We start from the raw sequence: 25,000 nt of genomic DNA on the forward strand, positions 1-25,000 counted from the left end.
ACAGTTCTTCACTTCCAAAATTGTTCGACTTTGCGTAGATGACCCCAAGTTTTATTCTTATGTGGAATTCCCTATTGGCTGCATGAAGGATGGTGTGGAGTATCGTCTCATACAGGATGCCTACCTGAGCAAACCTGGAAAACGATTGGCCTTAGAGTTGGGCATATCTGAGCAAGAAGACATTCTTTTTACCATCTTTTCTCAGGGACAAAAGAACAGGGTGAAACCACCGAAACAATCTGTCCTATGCCTGTTCACCCTGAATAAAATCAAGGACAAAATTAAGGAACGCATTCAGTCTTGTTACAGAGGGGAAGGAAAGCTTTCTTTGCCCTGGCTTCTAAACAAGGAACTCGTGTGTATTAACTCGGTAAGTTCTCCCCATAAGTGGGATCATCTGTTAGTCTATTATTCTAAAATATTATAATTTTTTTTTTATTTACACCTAATTCTGACATTTTACTAAAAAAGTGTTTGCTAGCCATGTTAGCATTTTCTTTTTGACTCTTCTAAGCAAAACTACACAACTAAAACACACTATAACAAAATAAAACATAAGTGTTGTGTCATACAGGGCAGTTATTGTAGGATGATTTCTGGTATGCGGCAGACTAAATCATTCAGTGTTAGTAGTCAGAAGAAGCTCAGTAATGGGCCTTTCTAACCACAAATATCTCAGTGATAAGGACGGAGTCTGATCATTTTCATACTGCTCTCAGGAGCAAATACTCTAAATGCTTACTGGGGAATGGAAAATACAGAAATGCCAGTAAAGTGTCTGTCTCTTCCAATAATTTCCGCAAGTTTTTTTTTAATTTTTTTCCTGCTCTATACGAGGCGCTGGTGTTTAGATTTCAGTCTTATTTGTTTTTCATTGTTTTTGTGATTGTAGCTCACAGTAATTCACTCAGGGGAGTTATCAGGAGAGATAATCTTTTTGCAGATCACAGTAATAACCTACTTTAGAGAGCTGCATTCATAGCCCCGGATTAAAGCAAGGCCAGATTACCTCTTGAATGAGGGCAATATTTATCCTACTCGCCTACCGTGTCATATGCAATTTTCACGCTGTATCTGGAGAGGGCAGGTGGAACCAGGAAGCTTTCGTAGCACTTGGTCTCTCCTCTGCTCACTAAAAGCTTGGAAATGTTTTTCTTTCCTGAGGTTATAATTGTACCAATCTTATTGATCCGTATAAACAGGGTTACCTGTGCAATAGCTGTGGTTTAATACATAACATAAGGGCAGTAAAAACCTTGTGCTTTTCTCTGCTATCTTGTAATAAATGAACATACTATGCAGGGGTGAAAAAATGAAATACATTAATTGTACAATTTGTTATTCAGTAGCAAAACACCCCTCACTTGCCTTATTTAGAGGAGCCAATCCAGAAGCAGACAAGACTAGCCATGGTCATTATGTTGGGTAAACCTTGTATTGTTTTGTATTATCTTATCTTTTCTCTGCTGTGGAGAATTATGGACAGATATGTAGAAAGGATTAGGCTTGTAAAGTCTGTCGTGTTCTAGTTCTCTAAAGTGCAAAACTTATGTTCAAAATGCAATTAAAACGAGAGAGGGGGAATAAAAAAATGTGTATTGCAAAGTGTTTTTTTACTACATATAATTAAACAAATATTAGTGTCATTTAGGAAACATTACTAGCAGAAATATATACTAATAGATATCAGGTTGTTGGGTACCTAACAGCAATATTAAAGGGACATAGAGTGGAAACAGAAAATGCAGTAATATGTTAGAGAATAGTATTGTTACTTGATATAAAAACATAGTTAAAGTATGCTTCAGAGAAACAATGCACTACAGGGAGTTAGCTGAGCACATCTGTTGAGCCAATGGCGAGAGATGTGTGTAGCCACTAATCAGCAGCTATCTTGCAGTAGTGCATTGCTTATCCTGTGCTTACCTAGGTATGCTTTTCAAGAATACCAGAAGAGAGAAGCAAATTTGTGTAAAACATAGATACCAGCACTGCAGGCATATAGAGGCCCTGAGTAGGGGGTCTACAAGAAAACTTCAGAAGCCCTGGCATCAGACATTTGTAATGCCAGGGACTAAATAACTGCACTGTTAGCCTTGGAGCGCTGGCACCAGACATTTGTAATACCAGGGACTAAATAACTGCACTGTTAGTCCTGAAGCGCTGGTATCAGACCTTTGTAATACCAGGGACTAAATAACTGCACTGTTAGCCCTGAAGCGCTGGCATCAGACATTTGTAATACCAGGAATTAAATAACTGCACTGTTATCCCTGGAGCGCTGGCACCAGACATTTGTAATACCAGGGACTAAATAACTGCACTGTTAGTCCTGGAGCGCTGGCACCAGACATTTATAATACCAGGGACTAAATAAACTGCACTGTTAGCCCTGGAGCGCTGGCACCAGACATTTGTAATACCAGGGACTAAATAACTGCACTGTTAGCCCTGGAGCGCTGGCACCAGACATTTGTAATGCCAGGGACTAAATAACTGCACTGTTAGCCTTGGAGCGCTGGCACCAGACATTTGTAATTCCAGGGACTAAATAACTGCACTGTTAGCCCTGGAGCGCTGGCACCAGACATTTGTAATGCCAGGACTAAATAACTGCACTGTTAGCCTTGGAGCGCTGGCACCAGACATTTGTAATGCCAGGGACTAAATAACTGCACTGTTAGCCTTGGAGCGCTGGCACCAGACATTTGTAATGCCAGGGACTAAATAACTGCACTGTTAGCCTTGGAGCGCTGGCACCAGACATTTGTAATGCCAGGGACTAAATAACTGCACTGTTAGTCCTGGAGTGCTGACATCAGACATTTGTAATACCAGGGACTAAATAATTGCACTCTTAGGCCTGGAGCGCTGGCACCTGACATTTGTAATACCAGGGACTAAATAACTGCACTCTTAGGCCTGGAGCGCTGGCACCAGACATTTGTAATACCAGGGACTAAATAACTGCACTCTTAGGCCTGGAGCGCTGGCACCTGACATTTGTAATGCTAGGGACTAAATAACTGTACTGTTAGCCCTGAAGCGCTGGCACCTGACATTTGTAATGCCAGGGACTAAATAACTGCACTGTTAGCCCTGAAGCACTGGCACCAGACATTTGTAATGCCAGGGACTAAATAACTGCACTGTTAGACCTGGAGCGCTGGCACCAGACATTTGTAATGCCAGGGACTAAATAACTGCACTGTTAGACCTGAAGCGCTGGCACCAGACCTTTGTAATGCCAGGGACTAAATAACTGCACTGTTAGCCCTGGAGCGCTGGCATCAGACATTTGTAATACCAGGGACTAAATAACTGCACTGTTAGGCCTGGAGCGCTGCCACCAGACATTTGTAATGCCAGGGACTAAATAACTGCACTGTTAGGCCTGGAGCGCTGGCACCAGACATTTGTAATGCCAGGGACTAAATAACTGCACTGTTAGACCTGGAGAACTGGCACCAGACATTTGTAATATCAGGGACTAAATAACTGCACTGTTAGCCCTGAAGCGCTGGCACCAGACATTTGTAATACCAGGAACTAAATAACTGCACTGTTAGACCTGAAGTGCTGGCACCAGACCTTTGTAATGCCAGGGACTAAATAACTGCACTGTTAGACCGGGAGTGCTGGCACCAGACATTTGTAATACCAGGGACTAAATAACTGCACTGTTAGCCCTGGAGCGCTGGCACCAGACATTTGTAATGCCAGGGACTAAATAACTGTACATTAGACCTGGAGAGCTGGCACCAGACATTTGTAATGCCAGGGACTAAATAACTGCACTGTTAGCCCTGAAGCACTGGCATCAGACATTTGTAATACCAGGGACTAAATAACTGCACTGTTAGCCCTTGAGCGCTGGCACCAGACATTTGTAATGCCAGGGACTAAATAACTGTACATTAGACCTGGAGAGCTGGCACCAGACATTTGTAATGCCAGGGACTAAATAACTGTACATTAGACCTGGAGTGCTGGCACCAGACATTTGTAATGCCAGGGACTAAATAACTGTACATTAGACCTGGAGAGCTGGCACCAGACATTTGTAATGCCAGGGACTAAATAACTGCACTGTTAGGCCTGGAGTGCTGGCATCAGACATTTGTAATGCCAGGGACTAAATAACTGTACATTAGACCTGAAGCGCTGGCACCAGACATTTGTAATACCAGGGACTAAATAACTGCACTGTTAGACCTGGAGCGCTGGCATCAGACATTTGTAATACCAGGGACTAAATAACTGTACATTAGACCTGAAGCGCTGGCACCAGACATTTGTAATACCAGGGACTAAATAACTGCACTGTTAGACCTGGAGCGCTGGCACCAGACATTTGTAATACCAGGGACTAAATAACTGCACTGTTAGCCTTGGAGCGCTGGCACCAGACATTTGTAATGCCAGGGACTAAATAACTGCACTGTTAGACCTGAAGCGCTGGCACCAGACATTTGTAATACCAGGGACTAAATAACTGCACTGTTAGCCCTGTAGCGCTGGCACCAGACATTTGTAATTCCAGGGACTAAATAACTGCACTGTTAGCCCTGAAGCGCTGGCACCAGACATTTGTAATGCCAGGGACTAAATAACTGCACTGTTAGGCCTGGAGCGCTGGCACCAGACATTTTGTAATACTAGGGTCTAAATAACTGTACATTAGACCTGGAGAGCTGGCACCAGACATTTGTAATATCAGGACTAAATAACTGCACTGTTAGCCTTGGAGCGCTGGCATCAGACATTTGTAATGCCAGGGACTAAATAACTGCACTGTTAGCCCTGAAGCGCTGGCACCAGACATTTGTAATACCAGGGACTAAATAACTGTACTGTTAGCCCTGAAGCGCTGGCACCAGACATTTGTAATACCAGGACTAAATAACTGCACTGTTAGCCCTGAAGCGCTGACACCAACATTTGTAATGCCAGGGACTAAATAACTGTACATTAGACCTGGAGAGCTGGCACCAGACATTTGTAATGCCAGGGACTAAATAACTGCACTGTTAGCCTTGGAGCGCTGGCATCAGACATTTGTAATGCCAGGGACTAAATAACTGCACTGTTAGCCCTGAAGCGCTGGCACCAGGCATTTGTAATGCCAGGGACTAAATAACTGCACTGTTAGCCTTGGACTAAATAACTGTACATTAGACCTGGAGAGCTGGCACCAGACATTTGTAATGCCAGGGACTAAATAACTGCACTGTTAGCCTTGGAGCGCTGGCATCAGACATTTGTAATGCCAGGGACTAAATAACTGCACTGTTAGCCCTGAAGCGCTGGCACCAGGCATTTGTAATGCCAGGGACTAAATAACTGCACTGTTAGCCCTGGAGCGCTGGCACCAGACATTTGTAATGCCAGGGACTAAATAACTGCACTGTTAGCCCTGTAGCGCTGGCACCAGACATTTGTAATGCCAGGGACTAAATAACTGCACTGTTAGTCCTGAAGTGCTATTGGTGGAAAAAGAGGTGACAAGAATGTTTTCTTTTAAATAAAGTTAAGAAAAAGATGGGCTCTAATGTCTCGTCTTTTAGCATTTTGCTTCATGTATCTAATACAGCAACTGACACCTAAAGCTAAGGATGCCAACCGCAGGGCAGCTGAGGGACAAAGGTGGGCAAACCCCGGCCAGTATGTTGGCACACAGTGGTTATGTTCACTGTGACTCTCGTGCCGTGTTCAGTGTTGGCATTGGCGTCTCTTCTAGTGTTTTCTTGAGAGATAGGTAACAGCTGGCTGACAAGCTAAAGGGGACCTCTCTCCTGAGGAGCTCTGTGCACGCTGATTTGATTTTGCTTTCAGACTAATTCAATACTCCGCCAAGTGATGTAATTGTAACATGATTGTTGGCAAACCTGAAAGCAAGTGCAGAAAAATGACCAGCCACCCTCAACACGTGCACTCTCAGGGCTACCTCTGCTGGAAACCTGCACATTGTTAGCCCATACCATGCTGGGCTAGTGAGTTCTGCTATCAAGTTGTCAGCACTGCAGGTTCCAAGTACCAGAATGTGAAGAGAGGCAGTTTAGTGGCACAGCTGTCCAGCCGAAGATGGCACCTTATTTCTATGGATAAATATATCCAGATAGGGAGGTGTAGCAGAGGGTTCAACAGCTGACTTCAATTACTAAAATCTATTTTGTATCAAGCACATGAAAATGGCATTAAACTTGTGGTAATATAGAATTACAGAGAGAGACAGGTTGGGATTAAAATGTCATAAATCAAAATAGAACATACAATGTTTATCTAATTTGCTTTGTAATCTTGTTATCTTTTGTTGAAAAGCACACCTATACCTGTGTAGTCTCAGAAGGAGCAATATATCTATCTATCTACTATCTATATATATATATATCTATATCTCTTTATCTCTGTATCGGTAATTAAGTGCCACATTATAAAACATCTGTTCAAACAATAAATGTTTATATATGCACAGTATATATCGATAATTAAAGGGACAAGAAATCCCCCCCCCTCTTAAAAAAAAAAAAAAATCCTTCATAATTCAGATAGAACATACAATTTTAAGCAACTTTCAAATTTACTTTTATCAAATTTGCTTCATTCTCATGTTATCCTTTGATGAAGGAACCACATTGCATACTGGCAGCAATCTGAACATATCTAGTTGGCTAAATAGCCATTCACAAGAGACAAATGTATGCAGGCACCAATCACCAGCTAGCTCCCACTGGTGTAGGATATGTGTGTAATTATTTTCAACAATGGATACCAAGAGAACAAAGCACATTTGAAAATAGAAGAGTCTTAAAATTCATGCAAGTTAATTTGGACTTTCCTATCCCTTTAAATACTGCATTACAAAAGGACTGCGCATACAATAAATCTTTTATATATGCACAGTATATATTGGTAATTAAGCGCTACATTACAAAACGTCTGTTCACACAATAAATATATATGTACATTGTACAGTATATATTGGTAATTAAGTGCTGCATAACAAAAGGCCTACACGCACACAAATGTTTTTTTTTATATATATTCACAGTATATATTGGTAATTAAGTGCTGCATTGAGTGTTTATCTGGTCTACTTTTGCCGTCGCCAACCAGATGCCATATGTGAAAAAGCTTGTGCACTGCAGTAAACAATCAGTGTGTAGCATGTAGCAGGGTTAGGCAAGCTATATCATATTGCTATGCAGGATGCTCTCGGCATCTCTGGGATGGAAGGCCACACACAATCTTCCCTGTATAACAGGTCTCGACAAACCTGGGAGCCACTGGCTCCTATATCAAGCACTGCTGTATAAAGTGTATGCCATGCAGTCTCCCTGTGTATGGTGCATACCGCACAATTTACACCTCTGTATAGAAGCATAGATAGTAAGAAATGTCACTGCTGTCCTTGGTGTCACCTCTTGTGGAGCATGACTGTGGCACACGGGAGCAGAGTAAGGATTAAGCGCTGGCCGCCTGTTGGGTGACTGAATGCTGAGCAGTGCTCTCTTTTCTGCCACTAATTATCGTTTATTAACTTTATGTTGTCACTCAGCGGTCGCCCCCCTGGGAAATTAGCAGAGAAGGAATTTACACAGGCGAGGAATAATTGTGACCACAAACCCAGGATATGGGCTGGTGAGAGACCCCTGGGCTGTGTGGTTATTAACCCTTTCCTTGTCTTATCCAGCCTGTGCCCCTGGTAGCACCTGGACTGCACTATCGGACAAAGTGTGCACATCTTATGGAAACCACACACAGTAGTTGTCCTCATAATAAAATCATATAAAGAAACATACTTGTAAGTTGCAACGTCACATAGCTTTCTATACTTACAGGTGTAAAAACGTGTGCAGTAACCACAGGGCAGAGATCAGCAAGTGTTGCATATGGGAACTGGTAGAGTAGTGCAGAGCTTGACAAACCCCGAAGCCAAGGAGCCACTGGCTCCTAGCATTCTACCCCAGGGCCCCACTCTGGGCCGCCCCCTTGCCCCAGGGCCCACGCTCTGGGCCGCCCCCTTGCCCCAGGGCCCACGCTCTGGGCTGCCCGCTTGCCACTGCTGCTTCAGGGTTTTCAGGTGCTGCGAGTGCTCCTGTCCCTGAATGCTCAGCAATGCCTTATGTTTTTGATGTATTTTTATTTTGTTATATCCATATTTGTATTTTACTTGTGCAAACTGATTTATATTCTCCTTAACCATTTACAAAATCCTGCTCTTCAGAAGCAAAAACATTTGCAAGTCACATGTAGAACCTTCAGGTTCCCATGAAGAAAGAGCATAACCATTTTCTTTGGGCTCCTTTAAGCTGTAAATAATGTGATGATAAAGCGCATCTTTGCTGGCACCTGGGCAGACATGAGGCGCACACAGTACTGTGCCTTCATTTCCATGTGTTCAGTATTCACACCGGTTTTCTAGGCTTCATGTCCTCATAATAAAAACATAATACAGCTGAGCTATTAGACAGCGATTGGATAGGGCTGGGCCTGCGGACTTGCATCTGCGATGGGAATTTTAAAGAACCTGCAGTGTTGTTGCCTGAGAAATGTCCTGACTAAGCCTTGTATGTTAGTGACTGTGCATTAGCGCCTGTGTATTGTCGCGTTGTGTGCATTAGCGCCTGTGTATTGTCACGTTGTGTGCATTAGCGCCTGTGTATTGTCACGTTGTGTATTAGTGCATGCTAGTTCCTGTATACATGTTCATGTTGTATGTGCTGGTGCCAGTGATTGTGTGTGTTCTGTTTATATTAGTGCATGCTAGTGCGTGTTGTGCCAGTGATTGTGTGTGTTCTGTGTATATTCGTGCATGCTAGTGCCTGTATGCATATTCATGTTGTATGTGCTAGTGGCAGTGATTGTGTGTGTATTAGCGCATGCTAGTTCCTGTATGCATGTTCATATTGTATGTGCTGGTGCCAGTGATTGTGTATATATTTGTTGAGGCATTAGAGAGGTTCTTATGCGTTCCTTCGGCTGTAGATATAAATTCTGAATCTGACTGATTGTATTGTTAAGTTACCAAACATAATTTTAATGATATTATTTGGCTAAGATTATATCAAATAACCGTTGTTAGTAACACATACTGCATAATTGGTAAATGCTGGTTTATTTTACCTTGTAATAGATTTCACTGTTTGTATCCATAGGGTTAAAAACTAAGCAAAATAGTACACTGTATATGTTATTTCATAGTGTATCAGAGTTTCCTTTGTGTATAATTAAATGGTATATCGCTTTTTAGTAGCTTGTTTAATGTTTAATAAATCTGTATATATTTTTCCAAACTGAATCCTCTTTACTCCACAAATATAATTTGCTGTGTTTAAAAAGATATCACCTGATTAGAACTACAGAAAAATACAAATATATTGAATGTTGCCGCTGAGTTAGTTTTAATTATATCTATAACCTTATATAAAATATATAACACGTTGGAGGTTACTGCGGAGATAGTCATAATTAATATTGTAATCTAAAATATATAACATATTAGTGCATGCTAGTGCCTGTGTGCGTGTTCATGTTGTATGTGCTTGTGGCAGTGATTGTGTTCTGTGTGTGTATTAGTGTGTTTGTGTTTTTTTGTGTGCTTGTGGCAGTGATTGTGTGTGTATATTAGTGCATGCTAGTGCCTGTGTGTGTTCATGTTGTATGTGCTAGTGGCAGTGATTGTGGTGTGTGTGTGTAAATATTAGTGCATGCTAGTTCCTGTATGTATGTTCATGTTGTATGTGCTAGTGGCAGTGATTGTGAGCGTGTTAATGTTGTATGTGCTAGTGTAAAAGATTGTGTTTATTAGTGCATGCTAGTTTCTGTATGCATGTTCATGTTGTATGTGCTTGTGACTAGTGATTGTGTGTGTATTAGTGCCTGTGTGCGTGTTCATTTTGAATGTGCTAGTACCAGTAATTGTGTGTGTATGTATTCATGTTTTATGTGCTTGTGGCAGTGATTGTGTTCTGTGTGTATTAGTGTGTGTGTGTGCATGTTTTATGTGCTTGTGACCAGTGATTGTGTGTGTATTAGTGCCTGTGTGTGTGTTCATGTTGTATGTGCTAGTGCCAGTAATTGTGTTGTGTGTGTATGTATTCATGTTTTATGTGCTTGTGACAGTGATTGTGTTCTGTGTGTGTGCATGTTTTATGTGCTTGTGACAGTGATTGTGTGTGTATTAGTGCCTGTGAGTGTGTTCATGTTTTATGTGCGTGTGGCAGTGATTTTGTGTGTGTGTGTGACAATGCTTTGCGCATTACTGCCCGTAAGGAGTGAGACAAGGATGTTTGTATACATACAGGAGGATCTGTATCATTATGAGCTGTACGTATAATTCTAGTAGCTGTGGGTGTAAGGCTTTAGCACTGTGTGCATTTCTGGGCTGGCTGTTTGTATCTTAGTGGCTTATAGTTTAGGGAAAGAGTCAGGTGCCAGTCACAAAGCTGAAGCAGCCATTGTTTTTTTTTGTTCATAAATAGAATAATCCAGAAGCTTGAGGGTCTATAGGCTGCTTGTAGCTATGACTGTGCCGCTGCCTTGTGTACCCAGTGCTGTACAATGACCCACACGGTCGCTTCTGCTTTTTTCTTCACATGTTCTCTCCAACTGCTGCAGTTTCTTTGTCTCACAGCATAAGGGGTTCTGCCAAATGTGTCAAAAAAAGAATCCCTTTCTGGCAGCTTAGGGGTTAAATGTGCCTTTATTTCAGCAGAGGTGCAGCTGAGCAGTAGCTGTAGCCCTCACACACCCGCATTACTGGGATTGGTCACTAATTGGGCATCAGGGATTTACCCTCGGTGCCAGGCTGCTGGGTAGATATTGGGAACGGCAGCTTTTCTCTCCTTTCTCTGACCTAGGTGGTGCAGAAGCCATATAAATGTTTAGCTACAGACTCCCTAATGAGGCGTTTTGATGTTAATGAGCTAATTGTCAGTGTAATTATTTATTGACAGCGAGGTAGTGTGCGCTGCTGAGGAGTTTTTTTTTTTTTTTTGTGGGTGTGCAGCTGTATTTGTCATTTCCCAGCGAGTTTGTTGAGACAAAGCAGAGCAGTAAACACATCAGCATCCATCGTGTTGCATATTCAGGAGTCAGCGAGGGTTCTAGTGATGCAAACTGAGCCGTATAGCGGATGATATCATTTCACTTTGGCTCTGAAGCTGTAAGGGGGGAACCGCTGCCAGCCTTCCATAACTTTCCTGGTTCAGTTCCAGTTATCGGATTCAAGTTCTTCCTTAACACTTTGCTGACAGTCTTAGCACCCTTAAAACATCTCTTGAATCCCCCCCGGACCCCCCCCCCCCCCCCAGCTACAAATATTTTACTTCTTCTCCATAAACCACCTCTGTGTGTTTCTGTATAACTTCCCTCCATCCGGCTCCAAAAAGAAGCTTTTGTGCCATCCATTTACTAATTATATTTAAAGGGGCAGTCTAGTCAAAATTAAACTTTCATGATTCAGATAGGGCATGTAATTTTAAACAACTTTCTAATTTACTTCTATTATCTAATTTGCTCAGTTCTTTAGATATCCTTTGTTGAAGAAATAGCAATGAACATGCGCGAGCCAATCACACAAGGCTTCTATGTGCAGCAACCAATCAGCAGCTACTGAGCATATCTAGATATGCTTTTCAGCAAGTGATATCAAGAGAATGAAGCAAATGAGATAATGGAAGTAAATTAGAAAGTTGTTTAAAATGACATGCTCTTTCTAAATCACAAAAGAAAAAATGTGGCTTTCATGTCCCTTAAAAAAACATAAAAGTGTACACACAAAATGCTCTCAGGTGTTAAGAGTATTTTATTATTGCTCGGTGGCTTGCTGCAAACACATAGTTAAAGTCAGTTCAAGTGCAGCAATGCACTAATGGGAGCTAAATACATCTGATGAGTGAATGACAAGAGGCTTGTGTGCAACCACCAATTGGCAGTTCGCTCCCAGTAATGCATTGCTGCTACTGAGTCTCATTTCTAGATATGCTTTTCAACAAAAGCTACAGAGGGAACAAATTTTAAAATTGAAGTGAAAGTAAACTTCTTTTTTAAATTGCTGTTTTTTTCTGTGCCATGAAAGCTTGATCTGATCTTACCTCCCTTTAATGCAGGTGCTAGTATCGTCCTGTTGCCTTGTGGACATTTGTACAGCTCAGTGTTTGCGTAATTACTGCAGATTATATTTATAAAATATTCTAGATTTTATCCATTTGTGATTTAGGACGGTTCTTTGGATCAGATCTCAGTATCCCAGAGCACATAGTAAAAGCTTTTTATGTTTAATGGGATAGGAAAGTCAAAATGAACCTTGCATTATACAAATAGAGCATGTCATTTTAAGACCCTTTTAAATTCCCTTCTATTTTCAAATGTGCTTTGTTCTCTTGGTATCCCTTGTTGAAAAAGAACATGCACATATCCTACACTAGTGGGAGCTAGAGCTGATTGGGGCATGCATGCATTTGTCTCTTGTGATTGGCTAACTAGATGTGTTCAGCTAGCTGTCAGTAGTGCAATGCTGTTCCTTCAGCTAAGGATAACGAGAATTAAGCATATTTGATTATAGAATTAAACTGGAAAGTTGTTCAAAATTGTATGTTGTATCTGAATTATGAAGACAATTGTGGGGATTTCCTGTCCTTTTAATTACATTTTATATACTGTGAGTCTGTGTGTGTGTGTGTATATATATAAAATATTAACTGTGTAGACGTTTTGTAATGCAGCTTTTCATTACTGATATATACTGTGTGTATCTAATATTTACTGTGCAGACGTTTTGTAATGCAGCTTTTCATTACTGATAACTGTGTGTATCTAATATTTACTGTGCAGACGTTTTGTAATGCAGCTTTTCATTACTGATATATACTGTGTGTATATATAAAATTTAACTGTGCAGACGTTTTGGAATGCAGCTTTTCATTACTGATATATACTGTGTGTATATATAAAATATTAACTGTGCAGACGTTTTGTAATGCAGCTTTTCATTACTGATATATACTGTGTGTATATATAAAATATTAACTGTGCAGACGTTTTGTAATGCTGCTTTTCATTACTGATATATACTGTGTGTATATATAAAATATTAACTGTGCAGACGTTTTGGAATGCAGCTTTTCATTACTGATATATACTGTGTGTATATATAAAATATTAACTGTGCAGACGTTTTGGAATGCAGCTTTTCATTACCGATATATACTGTGCATTTATCATGAAAGCACATTTTGGTGTTTCCTGTCCCTTTTTAATTTAAGCGTTTACGGTTTGCGCTGTTACCGTTTCCCTTTGTGTTGTTGGTGGTCAGTACATACAGAAAGTGGTTATAACTGTAGTTCTCTGGGTTGCTTTTCCTTTCTGGTTATGTTTAAGTGTGCTTCTAACCTGCTAAACTGACACCATATTAGCTGCTTTCCTCTTTAGCGCACTTTATTTCTCTGCCAGATATTTTTATTGAGAATTTTCTGCACGTAGTGCCAGCAGAAATGAGGTTTTGCATCTTCTGCCTCCTTAAACCCATTGTACTTGGTATTTTTGGGGCACAGAGGAGCTGTGGATTTTGTGGTAACATCTATTATCCAGGGAATTAAAATGATTTCATGGTTCACTGGCTCCTCCGGCTCCCATCTTTATTCCTGCCATCTTCTTCTTTTTTTTTTTTTTTTTTTTTTTTTTTTTTAAACACCGACTGGATGATCTTGTGTCGCTGGGAGGCTCTGCTGCAGCAGTGTGGAATATTAACTCCTGTCTAAACGGTTGGGGGAGAGGATCTGAGAGGAGGGGTGACCTGATAATGCAGCGGTCTGTGTATCTGCTGTTCCTGTGTGAGGTCCCCAGCCATTAGTGTGCGTGCATGAGCATGCTTAGATATAACTGTATGAGTGTATATACTGCGCCCTGTACAATGTAAGCAGCTATTAGTGTGTGTGCGAGCATGCTTAGGTTTAAGTGTATGTGTATTCTACTGCTGCAGTACTTTGTAAGAAGACAGTGTAGTGTGCACGAGCGTGCTTAGGTGCAAGTGTACGTGTTTATCTACTGCCTCCTGTACATTGTAAGCAGCAATTAGTGTGTTTGTGCACGAGCGTGGCTTAGGTATAAGTGTTATGTGTGTATCTAACTGCTGCGTGTACATTGTAAGCAGCCATTAGTGTGTGTGTGCACGAGCGTGCTTACGGTATAAGTGTACGTGTGTATCTACTGCTGTACATTGTAAGCAGCCCATTTAGGTATGTGTACGAGCGTGCTTAAAGGGGACACTGTAACCCAAAAAATTCTTTTGTGATTCAGATTGAGCATGAAATTTTAAGCAACTTTATAATTTACTCCTATTATCAAATTTTCTTCATTCCTCTTGGTATCTTTATTTGAAATGCAAGAATGTATGTTTAGATGCCGACCCATTTTTGTGAACCAACCTGGGGTTGTCCTTGCTGATTGGTGGATAAATTCATCACCAATAAAAAAAGTGCTGTCCACAGTACTGAACCAAAAAAAAAAAGCTTAGATGCCTTCTTTTTCAAATAATGATAGCAAGAGAACGAAGAAAAAATTGATAATAGGAGGTAAACTTAGAAAGTTGCTTAAAACTTGCATGCTCTTTCTGAATTACAAAAGAAAAAAATTTGGTTTCAGTGTCCCTTTAAGTATAAGTGTACGTGTGTATCTACTGCTACTGTACATTGTAAGCAGCCATTAGTGTGTGTGTGTACACAAGCGTGCTCTAGGTATAATTGTACATGTGTATCTAATCTGTGCCTGTACGTTGTAAGCAGTCATTCGTGTGTGATGTGCACAAGCGTGCTTAGGTAAGTGTACGTGTGTATCTACTGCCTGCTGTACGTTGTAAGCAGCATTAGTGTGTGTGTGCGCACAAGCATGCTTAGGTAAGTGTACGTGTGTATCTACTGCTACTGTACATTGTAAGCAGACAATAGTGTGTTGAGCGTTGTGTGGGTACGAGTGTATGTTTGTGTCTGCCTGCTGTAGTTCCCTGTCAGGATGCTGCTACATATATTTGTGCGCTGTATTTGTGTGTATATTGTAATCAATGTGTGCCCATTACATTGGTGCAGCTGTATCATGCTTGTTGAGATGTATGTACATAGCTGCTGCATGTGTACGAATTCTATGTGCTGTGTGTGTATATAGTGTGTGTAAATATATACAGTATGTGTGTTGTAAATATATACAGTATGTGTGTGTATAAATGTATACAGTATGTGTGTATAAATGTATACAGTATGTGTGTGGTATAAGTGTATACAGTAATGTGTGTGTATAAGTGTATACAGTATGTGTGTGTATAAATGTTACAGTGTGAGTGTGTGTATGTATACAGTATGTGTATAAATGTATACAGTGTGTGTAGTATACAGTGTGTGTGTATGTATACAGTGTATGTGCTATGTATGTATACAGTGTATGTGTGTGTGTATGTACTACAGTGTATGTGTGTGTATGTATACAGTGTATGTGTGTGTATGTACTACAGTGTATGTGTGTGTGTATGTATACAGTGTATGTGTGTGTTGTATGTATACAGTGTATGTGTGTATGTATACAGTGTATGTGTGTGTGTATGTATTACAGTGTATGTGTGTGTGTATGTATACAGTGTGTGTGTATGTATACAGTGTGTGTGTATGTATAACAGTGTGTGTGTATGTGATACAGTGTGTGTGTATGTATACAGTGTGTGTGTGTGTATGTATACACGTATGTGGTGTGTCCCTGACGTATGTATACAGTATGTGTGTGTGTGTATGTATACAGTATGTGTGTGTGTGTATGTATACAGTATGTGTGTGTGTGTATGTATACAGTATGTGTGTGTGTATGTATTAACAGTATGTGTGTTGTGTAATGTATACAGTATGTGTGTGTATAAATGTATACTCAGTGTGTGTATTAAAATGTATACAGTGTGTGTGTGTATGTATACAGTATGTGTGTGTGTCTGTATACAGTATGTGTATAAATGTATACAGTGTGTGTGTATAAATGTATAACAGTGTATGTGTGTTGTAAATGTATACAGTGTATGTGTGTGTAAATGTATACAGTGGGTGTGTGTGTGTAAATGTATACACTGTGTGTGTGTGTGTGTGTGTAAAATGTATACAGTGTGTGTGTGTAAATGTATACAGTGTGTGTGTGTGTGTGTGTGTGTGTATATGTATACAGTGTGTGTGTGTAAATGTATACAGTGTGTGTGTGTAAATGTATACAGTGTGTGTGTGTAAATGTATACAGTGTGTGTGTGTAAATGTATACAGTGTGTGTGTGTAAATGTATACAGTGTGTGTGTGCAAATGTATAAAGTGTGTGTGTATAAATGTATACTATGTGTGTGTGTATGTATACAGTGTGTGTGTATGTATACTGTGTGTGTGTGTGTGTATGTATACTGTATGTGTGTGTGTGTATGTATACTGTATGTGTGTGTGTGATGTATACAGTGTGTGTGTGTGTGTATGTATACTGTATGTGTGTGTGTATGTATACTGTATGTGTGTGTGTATGTATACAGTGTGTGTAAATGTATACAGTGTGTGTGTGTATGTATACAGTGTGTGTGTGTATGTATACAGTATGTGTGTGTATGTATACAGTATGTGTATAAATGTATACAGTGTGTGTGTATAAATGTATACAGTGTGTGTGTATAAATGTATACAGTGTATGTGTGTATAAATGTATACAGTGTATGTGTGTGTAACTGTATACGGTGTGTGTGTAAATGTATACGGTGTGTGTGTAAATGTATACTGTGTGTGTGTGTGTGTGTGTGTAAATGTATACAGTGTGTGTGTAAATGTATACAGTGTGTGTGTAAATGTATACTGTGTGTGTGTGTGTAAAATGTATACAGTGTGTGTGTGTGTAAATGTATACAGTGTGTGTGTGTAAATGTATACAGTGTGTGTGTGTGTGTGTGTAAATGTATACAGTGTGTGTGTGTAAATGTATACAGTGTGTGTGTGTAAATGTATACAGTGTGTGTGTGCAAATGTATACAGTGTGTGTGTATGTATACAGTGTGTGTGTATGTATACAGTGTGTGTGTATACAGTTGTGTGTGTGTATCAGTGTGTGTACTGTATACAGTACTGTGTATACAGTGTGTGTGTGTATACAGTGTATATGTGTATAGTGTGTGTGTGTATACAGTGTATATGTGTATAGTGTGTGTGTGTATACAGTGTATAGTGTGTGTGTATGTTACTACAGTATGTGTATACATGTGTGTATTAAATGTATACAGTTTGTGTATACGTGTGTGTATTAATGTATACAGTATGTGTCATACGTGTGTGTATAAATGTCCTAGACCGTTTGTGTAATACTTTTGTTGTGTGTGTATAAATGTATACAAGTATGTGTATACGTGTGTGTGTATAAATGTTACAGTATGTGTATACATGTGTGTATAAAATGTATACAGTATGTGTATACATGTGTGTATAAATGTATACAGTATGTGTATACATGTGTGTATAAACTGTATACAAGTATGTGTATACATGTGTGTATAAATGTATTACAGTATGTGTATACCTTGTGTGTATAATGTATACAGTATGTGTATACATGTGTGTATAAATGTATACAGTAATGTGTATACATGATGTGTATAAATGTATTACAGTATGTGTATACATGTGTGTATAAATGTATACAGTATGTGTATACATGTGTGTATAAATGTTTACAGTATGTGTATAATTGTGTGTTAAATGTATACTGTATGTGATACATGTGTGTATAAATGTATACAGTATGTGTATACATGTGTGTATAAAATGTATACAGTATGTGTATACATGTGTGTATAAATGTATACAGTATGTGTTATCATGTGTGTATAAATGTATACAGTATGTGTATACATGTGTGTATAAATGTATACAGTATGTGTATACATGTGTGTATTAAATGTTATACAGTATGGTGTATACATGTGTGTATAAATGTATACAGTTTGTGTATACATGTGTGTATAAATGTATCACAGTATGTGTATTCATGTGTGTACTAAATGTATACAGTTTGTGTATACATGTGTGTATAAATGTATACAGTATGTGTATACATGTGTGTATAAATGTATACAGTATGTGTATACATGTGTGTATAAATGTATACAGTATGTGTATACATGTGTGTATAAATGTATACAGTATGTGTATACATGTGTGTATAAATGTATACAGTATGTGTATACATGTGTGTATAAATGTATACAGTATGTGTATACATGTGTGTATAAATGTATACAGTATGTGCTATACATGTGTGTATAAATGTATACAGTATGTGCTATACATGCTGTGTATAAATGTATACAGTATGTGTATACATGTGTGTATAAATGTATACAGTATGTGTATACATGTGTGTATAAATGTATACAGTATGTGTATACATGTGTGTATAAATGTATACAGTATGTGTATACATGTGTGTATAAATGTATACAGTATGTGTATACATGTGTGTATAAATGTATACAGTATGTGTATACATGTGTGTATAAATGTATACAGTATGTGTATACATGTGTGTATAATGTATACAGTATGTGTATACATGTGTGTACTAAATGTATACAGTATGTGTATACCTGTGTGTATAAATGTCTACAGTATGTGTAATACATGTGTGTATAAATGTATACAAGTATGTGTATACCATGTGTGTATTAAATGTATACAGTACTGTGTTATACATGTGTGTATTAAATGTATACAGTATGTGAATACATGTGTGTAATAAATGTATACAGTATGTGTATTACATGTGTGTATAAATGTATACAGTATGTGTATACATGTGTGTATAAAATGTATACAGTATGTGTATAATGTGTGTATAAATGTATACAGTATGTGTATACATGTGTGTATAAAATGTATACAGTATGTGTTACATGTGTGTATAAATGTATTACAGTATGTGTATACATGTGTGTATAAATTGTATACAGTATGTGATATACATGTGTGTATAAACTGTATACAGTATGTGTATACATGTGTGTATAAATGCTACTACAGTATGTGAATACTTGTGTGTATAAATGTATACAGTATGTGTATACATGTGTGTATAAATGTATACAGTATGTGTATACATGTGTGTATAAATGTATACAGTATGTGTATACATGTGTGTATAAATGTATACAGTATGTGTATACATGTGTGTATAAATGTATACAGTATGTGTATACATGTGTGTATAAATGTATACAGTATGTGTATAACATGTGTGTATAAATGTATACAGTATGTGTATACATGTGTGTATAAATGTATACCGTATGTGTATACATGTGTGTATAAATGTATACAGTATGTGTATACATGTGTGTATAAATGTATACAGTATGTGTATACATGTGTGTATAAATGTATACAGTATGTGTATACATGTGTGTATAAATGTATACAGTATGTGTATACATGTGTGTATAAATGTATACAGTATGTGTATACATGTGTGTATAAATGTATACAGTATGTGTATACATGTGTGTATAAATGTATACAGTATGTGTATACATGTGTGTATAAATGTATACAGTATGTGTATACATGTGTGTATAAATGTATACAGTATGTGTATACATGTGTGTATAAATGTATACAGTATGTGTATACTTGTGTGTATAAATGTATACAGTTTGTGTATACATGTGTGTATAAATGTATACAGTATGTGTATACATGTGTGTTATAAATGTATACAGTATGTGTATACATGTGTGTATAAATGTTTACAGTATGTGTATACATGTGTGTATAAATGTATACAGTATGTGTATACAATGTGTGTATAAATGTATACAGTATGTGTATACATGTGTGTATAAATGTATACAGTATGTGTATACATGTGTGTATAAATGTATACAGTATGTGTATACATGTGTGTATAAATGTATACAGTATGTGTATACATGTGTGTATAAATGTATACAGTATGTGTATACATGTGTGTATAAATGTATACAGTATGTGTATAATGTGTGTATAAATGTATACAGTGATGTGATAATGGTGATAATGTATACAGTATGTGTATACATGTGTGTATAAATGTATACAGTATGTGTATACATGTGTGTATAAATGTATACAGTATGTGTATACATGTGTGTATAAATGTATACAGTATGTGTATACATGTGTGTATAAATGTATACAGTATGTGTATACATGTGTGTATAAATGTATACAGTATGTGTATACATGTGTGTATTAAATGTATACAGTATGTGTATACATGTGTGTATAAATGTATACAGTATGTGTATACATGTGTGTATAAATGTATACAGTATGTGTATACATGTGTGTATAAATGTATACAGTATGTGTATACATGTGTGTATAAATGTATACAGTATGTGTATACATGTGTGTATAAATGTATACAGTATGTGTATACATGTGTGTATAAATGTATACAGTATGTGTATACATGTGTGTATAAATGTATACAGTATGTGTATACATGTGTGTATAAATGTATACAGTATGTGTATACATGTGTGTATAAATGTATACAGTATGTGTATACATGTGTGCTATAAATGTATACAGTATGTGTATACATGTGTGTATAAATGTATACAGTATGTGTATACATGTGTGTATAAATGTATACAGTTGTGTATACATGTGTGTATAAATGTATACAGTATGTGTATACTGTGTGTATAAATGTATACAGTGTGTGTTTTCATGTGTGTATAAATGTATACGTGTGTGTGTGTGTAAATGTATACAGTGTGTGTGTGTGTAATGTTTCAGTGTGTGTGTGTGTGTGTAAATGTATACAGTGTGTGTGTGTTATACAGTGTGTGGTGTGTGTGTGTGTGTGTGTGTGTGTGTAAATGTATACAGTGTGTGTGTGTGTAAATGTATACAGTGTGTGTAAATGTATACAGTGTGTGTAAATGTATACAGTGTGTGTGTGTGTGTGTAAATGTATACAGTGTGTGTGTGTGTGTAATTGTATACAGTGTGTGTGTGTAAATGTATACAGTGTGTGTGTGTAAATGTATACTGTGTGTGTGTGTAATGTATACAGTGTGTGTGTGAAATGATACTGGTGTGTGTAAATGTATACAGTGTGTGTGTGTGTGTAAATGTATACAGTGTGTGTGTGTGTAAATGTATACAGTGTGTGTGTGTGTAAATGTATACAGTGTGTGTGTGTGTAAATGTATACAGTGTGTGTAAATGTATACAGTGTGTGTGTGTGTGTGTAAATGTATACAGTGTGTGTCGTGTGTGTAAAATGTATACAGTGTGTGTGTGTAAATGTATACAGTGTGTGTGTGTAAATGTATACAGTGTGTGTGTGTAAATGTATACAGTGTGTGTGTGTAAATGTATACTGTGTGTGTGTAAATGTATACAGTGTGTGTGTGTGTAAATGTATACAGTGTGTGTAAATGTATACAGTGTGTGTGTGTGTGTGTGTAAATGTATACAGTGTGTGTGTGTGTGTGTGTAAATGTATACAGTGTGTGTGTAAATGTATACAGTGTGTGTGTGTGTGTGTGTGTATATTATATATATATATATATATATATATATATATATATATCTATATATATATATATATATATATTATATATATATATATTTATATTATTTCTCTTGTTAAGTGTATCCAGTCCACGGATCATCCATTACTTGTGGGATATTTTCCTTCCAACAGGAAGTTGCAAGAGGATCACCCACAGCAGAGCTGCTATATAGCTCCTCCCCCCTCACTGCATATCCAGTCATTCTCTTGCAACTCTCAACAAAGATGGACGTAGTAAGAGGAGAGTGGTGTATTATAGTTAGTTTTTTAACTTCAATCAAAAGTTTGTTATTTTTAAATGGTACCGGAAGTGTACTGTTTCATCTCAGCCCAGCATTAGAAGAAGAATCTGCCTGTGATTTCTATGATCTTAGCAGAAGTAACTAAGATCCATTGCTGTTCTCACATATTCTGAGGAGTGAGGTAACTTCAGAGAGGGAATGGCGTGCAGGTTTTCCTGCAATAAGGTATGTGCAGTTAATATTTTTCTAGGGATGGAATTTGCTAGAAAATGCTGCTGATACCGGATTAATGTAAGTAAAGCCTTAAATGCAGTGATAGCGACTGGTATCAGGCTTATTAATAGAGATACATACTCTTATAAAGTGTAATATAAAACGTTTGCTGGCCATGTTTAATCGTTTTTATATATGTTTGGTGACAAAACTTATTGGGGCCTAGTTTTTTTCCACATGGCTGGTTTGATTTTTGCCTAGAAACAGTTCCTGAGGCTTTTCACTGTTGCAATATGAGTGGGAAGGGCCCTATTTTAGTGCTTTTCTGTGCAGATAAAAATACTGACAGAGACATTCAGCTTCTTCCTGCATGATCCAGGACATCTCTGAAGGGCTCAAAAGGCTTCAAAGTCCTGTTTGAGGAGGGTAACAATCACAGTAGACTGTGGCAGTTGTTGTGACTGTGTTTAAAAACGTTTTTGTCATTTGTTATTCTGTTTTTGTTATTAAGGGGTTAATCATCCATTTGCAAGTGGGTGCAATGCTCTGCTGACTTGTTACATACACTGTAAAAATTTTGTTAGTGTAACTGCCATTTTTTCACTGTTATTTCAAATTTTGTCAAAATTTCTTTCTCTTAAAGGCACAGTAACGTTTTTTATATTGCTTGTTAACTTGCTTTAAAGTGTTTTCCAAGCTTGCTAGTCTCATTGCTAGTCTGTACAAACATGTCTGAAACAGAGGATACTTGTTCATTATGTTTAAAAGCCATGGTGGAGCCCCCATAGGAGAATGTGTACTAAATGTATTGATTTTCACCTTAAACAGTAAGATCAGTCTTTATCTATAAAAGAATTGTCACCAGAGGGTGACATCAGGGACGCCCATAGCGATTACTTTGCAGGACATGGCTGCAATCATGAATAATACCCTGTCAGAGGTATTATCCAGATTGCCTGAATAGAGAGGCAAGCGCGATAGCTCTGGGGTTAGACGAGATACAGAGCGCGTAGATGCTGTAAGAGCCACTGCGTCACAATATGCAGAACCTGAGGACGGAGAGCTTCAGTCTGTGGGTGACGTCTCTGAATCGGGGAGACATGATTCAGAGATTTCTAATTTTAAATTTAAGCTTGAGAACCTCCGTGTATTGCTTGGGGAGGTATTAGCTGCTCTGAATGACTGTGACACAATTGCAGTGCCAGAGAAATTGTGTAGGCTGGATAAATACTATGCAGTGCCGGTGAGTACTGATGGTTTTTCCAATACCTAAAAGGCTTACAGAAATTATTAGTAAGGAGTGGGATAGGCCCGGTGTGCCCTTTCCCCCACCTCCTATATTTAGAAAAATGTTTCCAATAGATGCCACTACACGGGACTTATGGCAGACTGTCCCTAAGGTGGAGGGAGCAGTTTCTACTTTAGCAAAGCGTACCACTATCACGGTTGAGGACAGTTGTGCTTTTTTCAGATCCAATGGATAAAAAAATTAGAGGGTTACCTTAAGAAAATGTTTATTCAACAAGGTTTTATTTTACAGCCCCTTGCATGCATTGCGCCTGTCACTGCTGCTGCGGCGGCGGCATTCTGGTTTGAGGCCCTGGAAGAGGCCATCCATACAGCTCCATTGACTGAAATTGTTGAAAAGCTTAGAACTCTTAAGCTAGCTAACTCATTTGTTTCTGATGCCATTGTTCATTTGACTAAACTAACGGCTAAGAATTCCGGATTCGCCATCCAGGCGCGTAGGGCGCTATGGCTCAAATCCTGGTCAGCTGATGTGACTTCAAAGTCTAAAGTTACTCAACATTCCTTTCAAGGGGCAGACCTTATTCGGGCCTGGTTGAAAGAAATTATTGCTGACATTACTGTAGGTAGGGTCATACCCTTCCTCAGGACAGGCCAAATCAAAGGCTAAACAGTCTACTTTTCGTGCCTTTCGAAATTTCAAGGCAGGTGCAGCATCAACTTCCCTCTGCTTCAAAACAAGAGGGAACTTTTGCTTAAATCCAAGCAGGCCTGGAAACCTAACCAGTCCTGGAACAAGGGCAAGCAGGCCAGAAAGCCTGCTGCTGCCTCTAAGACAGCATGAAGGAGCGGCCCCACTATCCGACAACGGATCTAGTAGGGGGCAGACCTCTCTCTCTTCGCCCAGGCGTGGGCAAGAGATGTTCAGGATCCCTGGGCGTTGGAGATCATATCTCAGGGATATCTTCTGGACTTCAAAGCTTCTCCTCCACAAGGGAGATTTCACCTTTCAAGATTATTTGCAAACCGGATAAAGAAAGAGGCATTCCTAAGCTGTGTACAAGATCTCCTTGTAATGGGAGTGATCCAATCCAGTTCCGCGGACGGAACAAGGACAGGGGTTTTATTCAAATCTGTTTGTGGTTCCCAAAAAAGAGGGAACCTTCAGACCAATTTTGGATTTAAAGATCCTAACAAATTCCTCAGAGTTCCGTCATTCAAGATGGAAACTATTCGAACCATTTTACCCATGATCCAAGAGGGTCAGTACATGACCACAGTGGACTTAAAGGATGCCTACCTTCACATTCCCGATTCACAAGAATCATCATCAGTTCCTGAGGTTTGCCTTTCTAGACAGGCATTGCCAATTTGTAGCTCTTCCATTTGGGTTGGCTACAGCCCCAATAATTTTACAAAGGTTCTGGGCTCACTTCTGGCGGTCCTAAGACCGCGAGGCATAGCGGTGGCTCCTTACCTGGACGATATCCTGATACAGGCGTCAAGCTTTCAAATTGCCAAATCTCATACAGAAATAGTTCTGGCATTCCTGAGGTCGCATGGGTGGAAAGTGAACGAAGGAAAGAGTTCTCTATCTCCTCTCACAAGGGTTTCCTTCCTAGGGACTAATAGATTCTGTAGAAATGAAAATTTACCTGACGGAGTCCAGGTTATCAAAACTT

The 25,000-nt window shown here is 38.6% G+C and overlaps 1 pseudogene; it reads left to right on the forward strand.

Moving 5' to 3' along the window:
• The window catches only part of LOC128635868 (plexin-A1-like), a 43,593-nt pseudogene that overhangs the window by 963 nt on the left and 17,630 nt on the right, over positions 1–25,000 (forward strand).

The sequence above is a fragment of the Bombina bombina genome, chromosome 7 (assembly GCF_027579735.1).
Source record: "Bombina bombina isolate aBomBom1 chromosome 7, aBomBom1.pri, whole genome shotgun sequence".
Classification (NCBI taxonomy): Eukaryota; Metazoa; Chordata; class Amphibia; order Anura; family Bombinatoridae; genus Bombina; species Bombina bombina.